Source organism: Oreochromis aureus, linkage group 22 (assembly GCF_013358895.1).
Source record: "Oreochromis aureus strain Israel breed Guangdong linkage group 22, ZZ_aureus, whole genome shotgun sequence".
Lineage (NCBI taxonomy): Eukaryota > Metazoa > Chordata > Actinopteri > Cichliformes > Cichlidae > Oreochromis > Oreochromis aureus.
Window position 1 is genome coordinate 31555828 of NC_052962.1, and position 15761 is coordinate 31571588.

A 15761-nucleotide genomic window follows, 5' to 3' on the forward strand; every position below is an offset into this window, starting at 1 on the left:
AATAATTTTAATTTATTACTAACTAATCAATCATGGTTTGCAGTTGCAGCACTGACACTTTAAATGTTTGGATTTTTTATAATATTAGTTTAGTATTAGTATAAGTCAAAGAAGTTAAAGACATTAAGGACACACATTTCAGTTTTGTCTTTATCTTTATTTTCATTCAACATTTTTTTATCAATCATTGAACAAATTTTGTTTTTACAAAACAATATTCAAAACAAATAAATCAGTCATTTACTGTTCTTCTTCTTTGTTTTTTTGTTTGTTTGTTTTTAGCCTCGACAGAAGTGCCCAACATCACGATCAGCCCCAGCTCCAGCCCCATTTCCATCCCCATCAGCGTACCCATTGTCACTGCTGCTCTTGTTCTTGCTGTCGTTGCACTAATTGGATTCATTATTTACAAAAAGAAAACTGGTGAGTGAACCAAAGTGTCCAAATATGATTTTAGTATTTTTAGTGTTTTACCAGGTTGCAAATTAAAACAAGCTTCAGGTCAGAGTGATGATACTGTAACAGTGTTATCATAGTGATAGAAGGAACCAATGGTAAATAAAGTAAAAGGTAAAGTAACATAGAGAGCACTGTAAAGCTAGTTAGTGGTGTAGGGATCAGTGTTTTTGTATTTACAGCTATGATGTCTGACATTTGATTCTTTGTTTTTATTTACAGCTAATTCTTCTGAACCTTGTAAGTAAATTTTCCATTTAGGCCTTTTGAGCAGATTTCTGTTCACATAAAAATCTGTTTCACTGAATGTGAATTAGAGACTAAAATTAAATACATGGAAACAAAGCAGTGTGTTGGAAATGAATGACAGCATCACTACAGAGCAGCTCAGCTGGTTTTGATATCTTGATTTTTCTTTTTTTCTTTTTTTCTAGACATGAAGACGTCACCTGAAAATGATCCTGAAAGGAGCCCTTCAGGTGTGTCTGTGTGTACTTGGATTGGAGGATTTGTTTGTGTCCTCATAAAAATTGTAATGTAGTGGCTTTATTTTTTAATATTTGTAAACATCAAAGTAGAACGTGTGTTCATATAGTCCGTTAAAATAGTTGCTGTTCATAGTTACACAGCACTAAACAGAACAAAGCAATTAAAGCATCAGTACTAAAAAACAAGTACCTTGGAAACATAGACGGCCCCACTATGTTCAGTAATATTCTACAGTAACAAACCAGCTCTGTGAATCACTGCAGGTCCTGTTGCTTTAATCTATAATCTTTAATCTGCTGTCTTGGTCGTTTTTCACCACCACACATCTTCGTTCTTCTTCTTCTTCCATGGCCAGGATGTTGCCCCAATAAACTTTTTACCTGAGCAGCTCCTCCATGTTCACTAACTGAGATTTCTGTTGTGCTCACATAAATACATTTTATATGCACTGCAGATTTTCCAAGATAGTTCTGAGCTACACAATGAAACAGTGCTAACATATTTTTCAAAGTTAAACTATTCAAGTGACAGAAACAGAACCATAAACCCTCCTGCAACTGAGAAAACTTTCCCCTCCTGTCTGTGTTTGTGTTCATGCTGTTTGTATTTAACACTATCATCAACATCAACAGATCATATGATTTGTTTCTTTTAGCTTCATATTTTTAATTATTCTGTATTTTTCCTCCTCAGATTCAAAATCTTCTTCAGATGGTTCTTCAGACATAACCTGCAAAACTGAGCTGATGACAGTAAGTACAGGTTCTCTGTGACACACAGTCTTAATCTCTGTGTGGTACTGCATGTTTTTACTCATGGATTTTTATACTTTGATGCATTTTGAATTATTAAAAACATTTCTGCAATGTTCGGCTGTTCTGACTCACTAGCTGTAGATTTCAGGTATAAACCTGCCATCACCATCATATCACACGCTTCTTCTCCTACAGTCGATTGTTTTGGATTTTAAATGCTCTTATCTAAATGAAACAACCAGTGCCGTAGCTCATAAACGCACATAACGCACACCGCGTAGGGCACCAAATGGCGGTAGGGCACCAAAAAAATCAGGGTCGTAAAAAAAAAAAAAAAAGTAAACCATATTAATACTATAAATATCATATGCATTAATATGGTTAAACAATACAAAAGCAACATAAAACAATTTTCCCGAGAAAAGGGGTGAATCTGCTTTGTGCCCTGTCTCCAGTCTCCTCCTGGTGCCCCCCACTCCCAGTGGTCTGTTCTATAATGCCTCAATTCGGTATTGGTAAACACCTGTTTGAACATGGCCTCGAAACGGCAACAGGAGTCGGGAGCGGAGAAAAGAAAGAAGAAGAGGAAGCGTGATGAAACTCAGGCGCCGCTTGCCGGTAAGGCAATGTTTAAATAATAATAATAAAAAGTTCATTATTGTAGCCCTTGCTTGCACGCTCATGTCCGTCAACTCTGTGATAGCTCCTGTTAGCAGTGTTCATACTGTGTTAACAAATGTTGCAAATGATTGATGTTGGGTAGTTTGTTTACGTTGTGGATATGAATATAGAATGGACTACTAAAAGCAACTCATCATGGTCACTCAATTGACGGTTTTCAGATAACGTTAGCAATCGTGAGACTAGCATTTCCCTCCTCAGGTTGCTAGCTGGCTAACGTCATGCATGCTACTGATTAACCTTAACTTTGGGATAGGTCAGTGATGCAGTCAAGTATTATTATCAGATTAGACAAGATTACTTTGTATGTTGCTGCATTTCAGGATATCTATAAAGACGCATATCTTATTTATGCGGCATAAATAAGATATAGGTTTCATATTACAGTGTAATATGAAACCTATATCTTCCAGTAATATAGATTTCCTACTTTGCGCATTTATATCAAATTATGTACAGCATGTTTATATTGCCATTTGCCATTATGAAAATCTATACATGTAAAATATAGTTAGTAATTTTTAAATGTACCAGTGACTTACTTAATTTATTAGTCTTATAATGCAATTTTTCGTAGGGCCTACTGTAGATTCAAAATTGTATTTCTGTAAAATCCCTGAATATTTTCTCTTGTATGCAGGGTCAATGCTTAAATATGTTCAAGGAGGATCTCAAGGACAGGATGAACCATCCAGTAGTAGTGCCATCCCTGGACATCAACCACCAGCCATTGTAGACCCTGCAACAATCCCTAGCCAAGAAGAACAAGAACCATCAACCACCAGTTCAGGTACAGTTCCATACACAAGTACCACTGAGAGTCCTGTCACTGAGAGACTATCAGAAAGTGACACTGTGGAGACATGTGTGCCCCCTTCAACCGATCCTGCTCTTTGGCCAGCTCACATTGTAGATGCTGATCGTGTTGAAATTGTGCTGGAGAGGTCCTTTTAATGTCAGCTCTGATTTTAATTTTCCAAAGGGGCCTGATGGAAGAGCATTTCACACTAGCCTTAAGTTCAAAATTCTTCCCAATGGAGAAAAGGTTCACGGAGCTGGTTAGTGTACTCACCGCAGAACAATGCTGTGTTCTGCTTTGCATGTAAGCTTTTCAGTGTGAAGGATATAAAGCTGAGTACAGAGGGCTTCAGTGACTGGTCGAACATCAACATCCGTTTGAGGGGTCATGAGTGTAGCCAAGACCACATACAGTGCATGCTTAAGTGGAGAGAACTGGACACACGGCTAAAGAAAAGCATGGCAATAGATCAACAGGAGTTGACCTTACTAGAGGCAGAAAGGAAAAAGTGGCGAGAGATTCTCAAACGATTACTCTCAATAACTCTCTCACTGGCTTCCAGAAATTTGTCTTTAGGGGCTCTTCTGACCGTCTTTATGAGCCGGACAATGGCAACTTCTTGAAGGAAGTAGAGCTTATGGCAACATATGACCTTGTAATGGCAAATCACTTGGCCAACATAAAAGATGAAGGTTCCCACACACATTACCTCAGCCCTGAGACACAGAACGAACTAATTCAGATTATCTCTTCAGAAACATTCCGCGCCATTGTGAAGCAAATCCAGTTGGCAAAATACTTCTCCATCATTCTTGACTGTACTCCAGATGTGAGTCACACTGAACAAATGTCAGTCATAGTACGCATTGTTTGTTTCCAAGCACAACCAGATATTAAAGAATACTTTCTTGGCTATATAAATGTGGAGCAAACAACTGGCCTTAACCTGTCCAATGTTGTCCTTGACAAGTTGAAGGAGCTTGGCATTCCATTTGAAAACTGTCGAGGACAGGCCTATGACAATGGGGCCAACATGAAGGGAAGAAGCAAGGTGTTCAGGCCAGACTGCTACAATTAAACCCGAGAGCATTGTTTGTGCCTTGTGGAGCTCACACGATGAATCTGGTCATAGCTGATGCTGCCAAGTCCTCTCCAGATGCAACTGGCTACTTTGGGTATTTGCAGAAGTTGTTCAATTTCTTTTCCAGTGCCACCCAGCGATGGGCCATTTTAACAAAACATGTGAAATTGACACTTAAATCTTGGAGTGACGTTAGATGGGAAAGCAGGCTTCAAAGTGTAACTGCTGTCCGAGTCAGACAAAAGAAGTGAGGGATGCTCTCCTGGAGGCCAGAGAAGCTGTAAGTGATGCAGTCGCAAAGGTGGAGGCTCAAGTGCTTGCTGAGGAAGTAGCCTCATTTCGATTTTGATTTGCTCCATCGTGTGGTGTGAACTTCTTACAATCACAAACCAGGTGAACAAGTTACTACAGTCCAGCTCCATGCAGCTCGATGTTGCTGTCAGGCTCATTGACACTGCCAAAAGTAACCTCTCTAAATACAGACAGTCTGGGTTTGATGAGGCTGTGTCAGCTGCCAAAGAACTCTGTGAGGCCCTGAACATAGAACCACAGTTGAAGGAGAAAAGGCTCAGGAGCACAAAAGGCAGTTTGCATATGAAGTTGTTGATGAGCCCTCCATGATGCCCTTAAAAGCTTGAGGTCACATTTTCAATTGTGTTGTGGACTCTGCTTTAATGTCCCTACAGGAGAGGTTTGAGACCATGAATCAAGTGAAGGAGAAATATGGAGTGCTGCTTGATTTCAGCAAAGTGAATGGGATGTCCAAGGAGGATTTAAAAAACACTGCACTGAAGTACAGAAGACACTGACAGATAAGGGAGTAGCTGACATTGATGGACCTGAGATGATGCAGGAAATCATCAACCTTCCTCAGCTGCCACCACAGACGTCTGCTTTGGAAATGCTGTCATTTTACATGACAATCAGCTTCAAGAGGTATATCCCAATCTGTGGATTGCTCTGCGTATTGCACTGACCCTGCCTGTCACAGTTGCCTCTGCTGAGCGAAGCTTTTCAAAGCTCAAACTCATTAAAACGCATGCCTGCGTTCATCAATGGGGCAGGAACGTTTAAGTGGTCTGGCTGTTATCAGCATCAATGGTGACGTGGCTCAGAAGCTATCATATGATGACCTTATAGCTGATTTTGCAACCAGAAAATGCAGGCGTGTGCCTCTCTAGGGCATACTCTGACAACTAATTGTAAAAATGTTTAACATAGTTACTTAAGGAATGTGGCTTTTGTGTTCAAATTCTTATTTTTCTTATTTAAGTTTCTTATTTAAATTCTATTGTGAAACTATTTGTAAATATATTAATAATAATACTATTATATTATATATATTATTTTTTTATAAAAAAATTACACATTATTGCCAGGCTCTTTGTTCTTGTTCCAATGTTCAATTTTTGTTTCAGTATTTATTTGTAACAGTATTTTTAACCTCCTTTAACCTTATTTATTTGTTTAACTGTCATGTTTGTTGTTATTTAATTAAACAAATTCCACTGAGAAATTCAAAAGTATTAATGTTTTGTTTTTTTTTTTTTCAGTGGCGGGGGGGGGCACCATAAAGCATTTGTGCTTAGGGCACCCAAATGGCTAGCAACGGCCCTGGAAACAACATCCTCAGAGGGAGCAACATACATGCTGAACATGGCAACCACTGGCAAAGATCTAGATATAACAAACTAGACATTTTTATGACAGTGCACATCGCTCCAGTTGCTGTTTCTTATCTTAGTAAGAATCAGTGGCTTCCACTAAAACCTCATATATGACGAATAACAAGGCCATATAACAGATTTTTACAGAGAAATAAGCAACTAGTTAAACTGTATCACTAGTGACATGATGGACGAAGAAAGTGTGTGTGGAGATGGTCATGGCCCAGTGTGTGTGACAGCTCTTCCATCCAGTTTTTGACCTGAATGTTGTTGCTTTTTTCTTTAGAGTAATTCTGACAAAGAGTGAAATCTGGAACAAAGGTAAGTGATGTCTCTGAACACATCACATGTACCACATCTTTGAGTTGTGCTGGATGCATTTAAGAAATCCTTCATTTTTCACACTGACTGCATTTGCTGATGCATGAAGAATTTTTCATTCACTCCTCGTTAATGAATGGTAAATGGTAAATGGCCTGTATTTATATAGCGCTTTCTAGTCCCGAAGGACCCCAAAGCGCTTTACATATCCAGTCATTCACCCATTCACACACACATTCACACACTGGCGATGGCAAGCTACGTTGTAGCCACAGCCACCCTGGGGCGCACTGACAGAGGCGAGGCTGCCGGACACTGGCGCCACCGGGCCCTCTGACCACCACCAGTAGGCAACGGGTGAAGTGTCTTGCCCAAGGACACAACGACCGAGACTGTCCGAGCCGGGGCTCGAACCGTAACCTTCCGATTACAAGGCGAACTCCCAACTCTTGAGCCACGATCGCCCGATAGCCACGATCGCCCGATAAATGAAAGCTGAATCTTTCTCTGAACAGGAGACACTTTGAACACTGGACTAACTTCACTTCATGAGGATTCTGCACCACTGAACTCCTGAGAAAACATTTCTGCTGTAATGGAAGTGGACTTTTTTTATTCCAGCCATGACCAACTTCTGACTGAAACATACACAAAAGACCTCAAACAACACAAAGGAACCACATTTTTACTTTTATGTCATAGAAAAAAAAGAGAATTACTGTTTTTCTGTGCAAAAAGTTACTTTTTAGCCAAAATCACTTTATTTATAAAGTGCATTAAAACAGCAAGTGCTGACCAAAATACTTAACATTAAGAACAGAATTTTAAAAAATTAAATAATTAATTCATTAATAACAACAACCACAACTATAACAATAATAACATAACAATAACATAAACACATGCAAATAAAACTACATAAATAAAAACACTGAAAAATAATAAAAAGAACAATTTAAATTTTTTAAGTATAATTTTATACTGTTGGTCTTTTTTATACAATAATAAGTAAGTAAAGATGATCCTGAAGAAGAAAAGCTACATCTGTAGGAATTATGTGTTTATTTTCCTCAGTGTTGGGTCTGAGTGTATTTTACCATTATTCAGTTTTAATGCTGCTTTTGGCCATTTTGTTGCTACAGCAGTTCTGTTTGATTTTAGTTTAACTCTGGATGACTTTCCTGACACAACCTCAAAGGGGATTTTCACCCAGAATTAAACCATCAACCTTTTGCTTACTAGGTCAGTATGCTAACCACTACACCTTTGGAGACATCATGGTTCAAGGTCAATAATGTGAAAATAATAGTTCTCTGAATTGCTTTGCTCTGCTTTGAATTGACTGCAGATCAGTTCATTTACAATCGCAGTTTGTTTTTTATAAGCACCAACATGAGGCATCTTGAAATACTAAGTATGTGAACAGTGAACAGTCATGACTTTAATGGTAACTGTCCTACGAATATAGTGCAGAGACATGAATGTGCATATTTTATTACTGCTTGTTCTGTTAGACGGTCAATGCTGCTGCCAAAATTATACATCAGGTTTACAGTGTGTGTGTGTGTGTGTGTGTGTGTGTGTGTGTGTGTGTGTGTGTGTGTGCCTCGTGGTGTTTATTGTAAAGATTTTTTTCTGTTGGATGTTTTAGATCAGCTGTGTTTTGATTTATGGAATCAGGGAAATGAGTCTTTGTTTTGTTAGACTACGATACTGTGTCTACATCTAAATAAAAGTTTAACATTGTGGTCGTGCATGATGTCGGCTATTCAGAGTGTGGACAGGAGTGTACAATAACATGAGTGCACAGAAACTTTGTGAAAAGTGAGTCATGCTCCAAACCTGAGACCAAAAATATTGAAATACTGAGTATGTAAAGATGGATGCATCACTACTTTCATGTTAAAGGTGCTGCTTTTATATTTTCTAACATGAAGTGGGATAAAACGTCAGTATCCTGCTGGGGTCAACTCAGAGGCCAGTTTAGAGCGCCCCTAAAAATAACTTTATTAATGGTAGTAATAACAGTGTATTTTAGTATTATTTTCTGTAATTGTCTTCAAATGTTAGATTTTCCTAACTCGTCTATTGACGACAGCACAGGATAGAATGAAAACAGGTTTTATATCCGGTGTTGTTGCTGTCATGATGTTACAGTCGCTCACACAGAGGCTGTTTGTCATTAATAACCTCATTAAGACTTTTGTGTCTGTGGCAGAAAGAAGATGCAGACGTAATTTCATGACACAAATCAGTGATGCAGATTTAAAACACACTTTAACTGAAATACAGCAAAAGAGCAAACTGTTCTGATAGTGCAGCTTAAATCACTGGGATATCGTGAGTTGCAGCCAAGGAGATGATGTACTTTATAATTTTAGTTTGTTAAAGATTTCTGTTCCAATTCTGGTTGAATTGGGCTTCAGCTCTAGATCCAAGTGACAGTAAGTCAAAATGATGTTACCTGTCAGTGTCCAGCATCAGTCTGTATTCAGTTTGAATATTACTATAAACTGATATGGATGAGTTTATGTCTTTTATTCACTGTAACATTTAACTTTTGAGAGAGGAGGACAGAGAGGGAGAGAGCAGGATGAAGACAGCAGAGAGCAAAAATAAACATGGACATGGGGTCAAATTCACCAAACATTATAAAGTTGTAGCTTCTGTTTTACCCACATTCACTGATAAAGATTTCACATAACGAAGCAGTGTGTTATGCTGTTATCAATTATGGATCCTAAACCTGCCCTTATCATAATAATAATAATGATCTTATAATAATTATTCTAAGATTATATATTTTTTTAATTTTCTAGTTCCTAGTTGAGTGAGGACGATGGAGAGAGAGAGGACAGAGAGGTTGTATAAGAATAGGAAGACTGAGGGAGCAGACAGTGAAGTCAGCTGAAAAACAAAAGTAGTTTTTCATGTATTTCATGGAGACTTTGTTTTCCAGTTGCACACGTAAAACCTGTCAGTGGACATTCTAAACAGAGCATATTGGTGTGAATGGCAGCATTTTACAGGATTCACTCTAAACATGGCTGAACAGGATGGCTGCCACTACAACAAGGTGATGGGCTACAAATCTGTTCTCCACTCATAAAACTGGACTACATGATGCCCTGTGCTGTGTTTGCATGACAAAGGGAGGGTTTGATGAATTCAGAAACTTTATTACGAAACAACTCTATTACCGGTTTGTCAATACATCAAATGGAAATGGTAAACTCAGTATGCTGTTATAAGCTGTGATATTTTATTTATTTATTTTATTTTTTAAATTCCTTAGAGCTTCCCTCAGTGTCTCTCCTCCAGAAGACTTCCTCCTCTCCAGTCACCTGCCACCTTGCAACTATGGTTCTGTGGTGGCAGATTTCTTTTCTCATGTATTAATCACATATTTAATTATATCACATTAGTTATAGTAATATCACTTTCTCACTTTACTATAGTAAGAGCACTCCTGTCGCCAGTTTGCATGCATGTGGAAAGTTAACACAGTGAGGCCAGTGAGATAGTGAGACTCCTTCTGCTTATCAGGGATGTAAATCCTTAGGTGACGGCCAAGCAGAAAATAAGGTCATAATTCTCTCTGTGAGGGAGAAGGTATAGCCCCCCCCCCATGAGAGGGGCCAACATGTAATAGTTTGTGGAATGTTCTTTTCTGTGTGTCTGTATATAAGATGTAAGGGCGGTGGGCAAAATTCAGAGATGGTCCTGGTGTTTCACTGGGATGCTCTCTCCACATTGCAATGTGTTTATTAAGCCCACTTCAAATCAAGCTCACTGGGTGTGTTGCAGGTTATTGTTAAAATTTTCCACAACAATTTGGCGTTGTCGGGCAGGATTCCTCCGGTGAGTTTCGCTGAACCACGGGCAAATTTGCCTCAGTTCCACCGTTTGTCATGGCCGTGGGGCATGTGGGCCCAGTATTCTTAGTTTTCATGTATTTTTGTATTTTGTTCCTTATTTAGGCCATGCTTCCTGGGTTGCTCTGTTACGTTGTTCCTTATGTGTTTTCCCCTTGTGACTCTTACCCCCTGTGTGCCCCTCTGTGTATCTGTGAGCCCTCGTCTCTCCTTGTGTTTTATTCCATGTTTTATTCCATGTTTTATTCCATGTTTTCCCCAGCCCGTTATGTCTGTGCTCTCCCCGTGCTCTCTCTCCTCCTGTCTGAACCTCTATGTACTTCCTGTTTTACTTTGACAGTCTCCCGTCAGTGTTGCGTTTACTCCTGCCGTGTCTTGTTATGATTATCAGTGTCACCTGTGTTCCCCGTGTGCTCCCACTCCCCTCGTTAACCCTCTGTGTATTTATGTCTGCGTCTCCCTCAGTTCTGTGTCACGTTCTCCCTCATTCATGGCCGTGTGTTTCTCTGTGTGCTAGTGTATTGTTTCCTGGTGTAGTTTCTTATCAGTTTGTTTTGCCGTTTCCCTCCAGCAATAAAGCTGTGTTTTGAGTTCATTCCTGCCTCTGTGAGCTTGCGTTTGGGTCCACTTCCTGCCTGCCACACAGCCGAATCATGACACCGTTCCCTTGTTTTCAAAAAGGGGGGAACTGGGGGGTGTGCTTCAGCGACTCACACATGCAGGAATTCTTAAAAGAACCAAAAGAGAAACTGCAAAGGATCTGCAACGGTGAGCTGTTTTGATTTGGGAGGATTTTCAATCGGACCGACAGGGAAAGCCTCGCTTCATTACTGCTGCAATTATTGGGTGCAGGTTCCTAGAAACTCAGTTTGGGTGTTCTTGTTGCAGTGGTAAGTGCAGGATCTTAGAAGCTCAACAAGTTGAGTCTTCTAGTGTATGGTGTTTTTTGTTTTTGTTTTTTTTTTTAGCACTTTTGCACCAGCGAAAAAAAGGCAGAAAGGCCGGACAGCGGACGCACTTGTTCGTAAAGTGGAAGCTGGGCCCAGCAAATAGGGGCGTCCCTACAGGTGGTCCGAGTGAAAACCCTTTTATTTTAGTTCTTTGGCCATAGTGTTTGGTCTGGTTAAAAACTCCAAGTGTGTGGAAGAAAGAGAAAAGAGGGTTGTTTTTTTTTATGGACGGACCTGTCATGGTCCTGGGTCAGTGATCCAGTGTTTTTGGTTGTTGTACTTTTACTTTTGATAGTTTTATGTATTATGACTGTGTTTTGGTTACCAGGGTTTAGTTGTGTTCCCTCTGTTTGGTGTTTTCCCTGCCTGTGTATCCCCTTTTGTGTAGTAAGGTCTCTGTGTTTAGTTTTCGTTTCTTAGTCTGTGTCTTTGCGTGTTTGTGTTCCTGTTTTACTTTGAAGGTCCCTGTCTGATGTCAGTGCGTTCTGTTTACGTTCCCCTGCCTCGCCAGCTGTGACTAAAAGTAGAGCAGGTCTGTCTCTGTAATCCAAACTGCGAACGCTCCTATAGTACTGAGGTTAAAGCTCGGCCTGCTACCACAAGTAAGCCTGTAGTGTGAAAAGGACGATAATATGATATGATGATGGCTTTCAGATTTGATGGGGCCTGATCAGGACTTTGGATGTTGTCTTATTATTTGGTTTTTGGTTTGTTATCATTTTTATTTTCACATGTCTGTTTTTAGTAGACAAAAAGTTGAATGGAGGAGTTTCTCTTTGCTTCCCTCCTATTGGTCAAATAAACTGTCAGTCACATCCTTCAGGCAGGTCTGAGATGTGACCACAGACCTCTGTTAGCATTCAGGCAGTAGCTTTCTAAAATAAGTTCCATCATTATGTCTGAAAATGTGGAAAAGTAAGAGCCCAGAAGCAGAGCAGTAACATACAGTATGGACAGGTGTCAGATTAAAGGAAAACAAGATAAAGTGAGTTAGAAAAGTGTTTGACTATCACCTGCTTTCAGAACAGTCTCAGGGTTTCTTTGTATTTATTTAACAAGTCTATGAAACTCTAACAGAGGGATGAAAACCATTTGTTTATATGTTCATAATTGGTGTTTTGATTAAAACATTTCATTTCTGAATAAAAACAAATTAGTAAATAAATAATTGTTACTCCTCAGTCCAGGGGTACAGGAGCACAACATAAGGATTAAGAAAACGGTGTTCCAGTCCCCAAAGCCATACCCAATAGCCAATTTACTGTTACAGGTGCTTTTATTGCAACCAAAAACTGAAAGCATTAACTCCGGGGTGAAAAAAGGCCAAAATAATAAACAAAACAAGCTATTCCAAAAAGGGATGTTCTACCTAAACCCTGCGTGAAACAAAAACCAAACAAAAGACCAGCACTACCCTTAACTCCCTAATTTAATAAACAAGAGATAAAGTACAGAAAACAATAAGGCAGTTCACCCCTCCTGCTTATTTACAAGTGGGAAAGAGTATCTACAACACTATATACAAACCCAACAGTTCACTGAAGACACACATGACAATTTGTCACTAAGGGTTTGGAGGCCAAGGACAGGTACATATACATACATATATTATGTATATAGGCATGCAGCCTGTAGTGCTATTTATATATGTCTATAGAAGTGCAGGTTAGATAAGGACTCAGAGTGTAGCATCTCAGTCTGTTTCTGTTTTCTCTCTGTAAAGTTTAAACTGTGTTGATGAGAGTTTGTTTTAATTAGTTTCCACTGAGCCAGTAAACAGCAGGAGAAACAGTAGATCCTCTGTTTCAGTGACTATTGATTGGTTGATGTGTCTGTATTGAGATGAGACTGTGCTGCAGCTTTGCTCTGGTTCACTGTAGTGTTTCTGTCTTTCAGGTGTGCATGTTTATCAGGAGATGTATGGCTGTGAATGGGACACTGAAATAAATAATGTGACTGGCTGTGATCAGCTGGGTTACGATGGCGAGGACTTTTTGGCGTTTGACCTTAAGACAGAGACGTGGATCGCTCCAAAGCAGCAGGTAGTCATCACTAAACAGAAGTACAACTCTGACAGAGCTCTCTCAGCCAGACAGAAGAACTACTTCACTCACATTTGTCCCGAGTGGCTGAAGAAGTATCTGAACTATTCAGGGAGCTCTCTGAGGAGAACAGGTGCAATAACACTGGATTTTAACTGGACTTGGAAAGACAATCAAACACCTATAGGCTGATGATGGCAACAAACATACAATTTGTAATAATACCAAATAACGAACACTTATATTTTTTCAACAGTTCTTCCCTCAGTCTCTCTCCTCCAGAAGTCTTCCTCCTCTCCAATCACCTGCCACGCTACAGGTTTCTATCCACACAAAGCCAAACTGTTCTGGAGGAAAGATGGGAAAGAGCTTCATGAGGGTGTGAACAGAGGAGAGATCCTGCCCAACAATGATCCAGATTTCTGCTGATCTGGATCTTTCATCAGTCAAACCTGAGGACTGGAGGAGCTACGATTGTGTGTTTCAGCTCTGTGGTGTGAATAAGGACATCATCACCAGACTGGACAGAGCAGTGATCAGAACCAATGAAGGTCAGTCTGCACTCAGAAGGGATGAAGGTCAGAAGCACACATTTAGTTTACTGTAATATAATAGTGCATAGTAAAGGGCAGTTCATGCAGTCTTATGTGTTAAAAATAGAATAACTTTGTCAGTTTATTTCACACTTAAAGTCTAGACTGGGACATGTTTCCCATCTTGAAATAATTATGTGAACCTGCTGAAAATAAAAGTGAGTTGTATTTCCAAACTAAGAACATAAAAGGGATTTAGGACTCTTTACCAAACACTAAACGCTGTTACGACTGGGATTGTAATCATATGCAAATTTGAGTGTGCAGGTGCTCCTCCGTGGTTGGTGCATCCAGGGTGGATGGCTCGCACCGATTGGCTGAGGACCGGGAGGCAGCGGATAAGAAGAGACCGCCAGGGACTGCCATTCATTCATCCTCGGCCCAACCCAACCGGCAGACCGTTCACTATCACTATGTTGATTTGATGTTAGAGCATGTAGGGGTGGACCGCCTTTTTGTTTGATCAGTTTTCTCCTGTTTCTGTTGGGCAGGGAGGAAAGTGGTTGTCGTTTGGTTTAGTTCTTTTGAGTAGGTAAGTTGTGTTTATTCTTGAGGCTACCTTTTGTTTATTGTTTTGGCCTTGGGTTCACCCTGAAGTTATGATATGCTCCCTTCCTTTGTTTAACTGCACTCACTGTAAATAAATCACTGTCACAAAATATTAAGTGTGTGACGTGCTGCTTTGGGTTGGACGGGGATGGATCACCCTTTATGTTGTGGTCTGGCCGCGCCTAGACGGGCCATAACATAATTGGGGGCTCGTTCCGTGTCTTTTCTCGCTTTTTGGTAAGTTGGGTTGGCGTGTCCAGTTCTGGTTAGCAGTTTTAGTTTTTTGTGAGAACGGGTTGCGGTCAGATATCTCAGGGATGGTTTCACTCACAAGGCAGGTCAACGATTTAGAGTTGAGTGACTGTCAGCCACTCAAGAAGGTGGATGATGATCCATAGGTGAGCAGGGCGGGGACTTGGAGTAAATCCCGCCCACAACAATTACACACAGACACAAACCTGCCAGAGTAATATCAAGGCAAGAGAATGACTGACTGGGCAGGACGAAGTTACTGTGTTGTGATTCCCGGTACTTTTAAGACTACATTACTACTGTCCTGTACTGCGTATAATTGAAGTTCATTTTCTGTTAATGTATCACAGAAAATGTCTAAATATTTTGGCCACGCAGTTTTACACAGTATTGGAGGAGTTATTTTATCGTGATTGCACCGACTTGTTCACAGACATTTCAAAATGAATAAAAGTTTTTATTGAGTTACAGGTTTTTTGCATGTTAACTATTGTCTTTTGGAAAACGCTTATTCAGGTTTGAAAACTTCAACTATGTTGTGAGAAAAGTGCCAAACTGAAAAGAAAGCTTTAACAATTATGTGTATATATATATATATATATATATATGACCCCCTCAGTGAGAGGGGTCAGCCACCTCCTGTACATGGATGACATCAAGCTGTATGCCAAGAGTGAACGAGACATCGATTCACTGATACACACTACCAGGCTATACAGCAATGACATTGGAATGTCGTTCGGACTGGAGAAGTGTAGTCGGATGGTAACGAAGAGAGGGAAGGTAGTCAGAACCGAGGGAATTGAACTACCAGAAGGCAACATTGCAGACATAGAGGACAGTTACAAGTACCTGGGGATCCCATGAGGCGAATGGGAACCATGAAGAGGCCGCTAGGAAAGCTGCAACCACCAAGTACCTGCGGAGGGTCAGGCAAGTCCTGAGGAGTCAGCTGAGCGGTAAGAACAAGATCCGGGCCATCAACACCCCACGCCCTGCCCGTGATCAGGTACCCTGCTGGGGTAATAGGCTGGCCAAAGGAGGACATAGAAGCCACTGACATAAAGACAAGAAAGCTCCTTACCATGCATGGAGGGTTTCACCCCAAGTCCAGCACCCTGAGGCTGTACGCTAAGCGGAAGGAAGGGGGCCGGGGACTGGTGAGTGTCAGCACCACAGTCCAGGATGAGACAAGAAACATCCACGAATACATCACGAAGATGGCCCCAACTGACAGCGTACTCAGTGAAT

General features: G+C 40.3%; 1 long non-coding RNA gene and 1 pseudogene across 1 annotated transcript; both read left to right on the forward strand.

Moving 5' to 3' along the window:
• Positions 1 to 14149, forward strand: part of LOC116315412 — a 36738-nt pseudogene extending 22589 nt beyond the window's left edge.
• LOC120435669 lies at positions 896 to 6997 on the forward strand. Its single transcript, XR_005609814.1, has 4 exons — positions 896 to 935; positions 1639 to 1697; positions 6215 to 6249; positions 6765 to 6997. It is a non-coding gene; the product is annotated as an uncharacterized LOC120435669 (long non-coding RNA).
• Positions 14150 to 15761: the final 1612 nt, after the last annotated feature.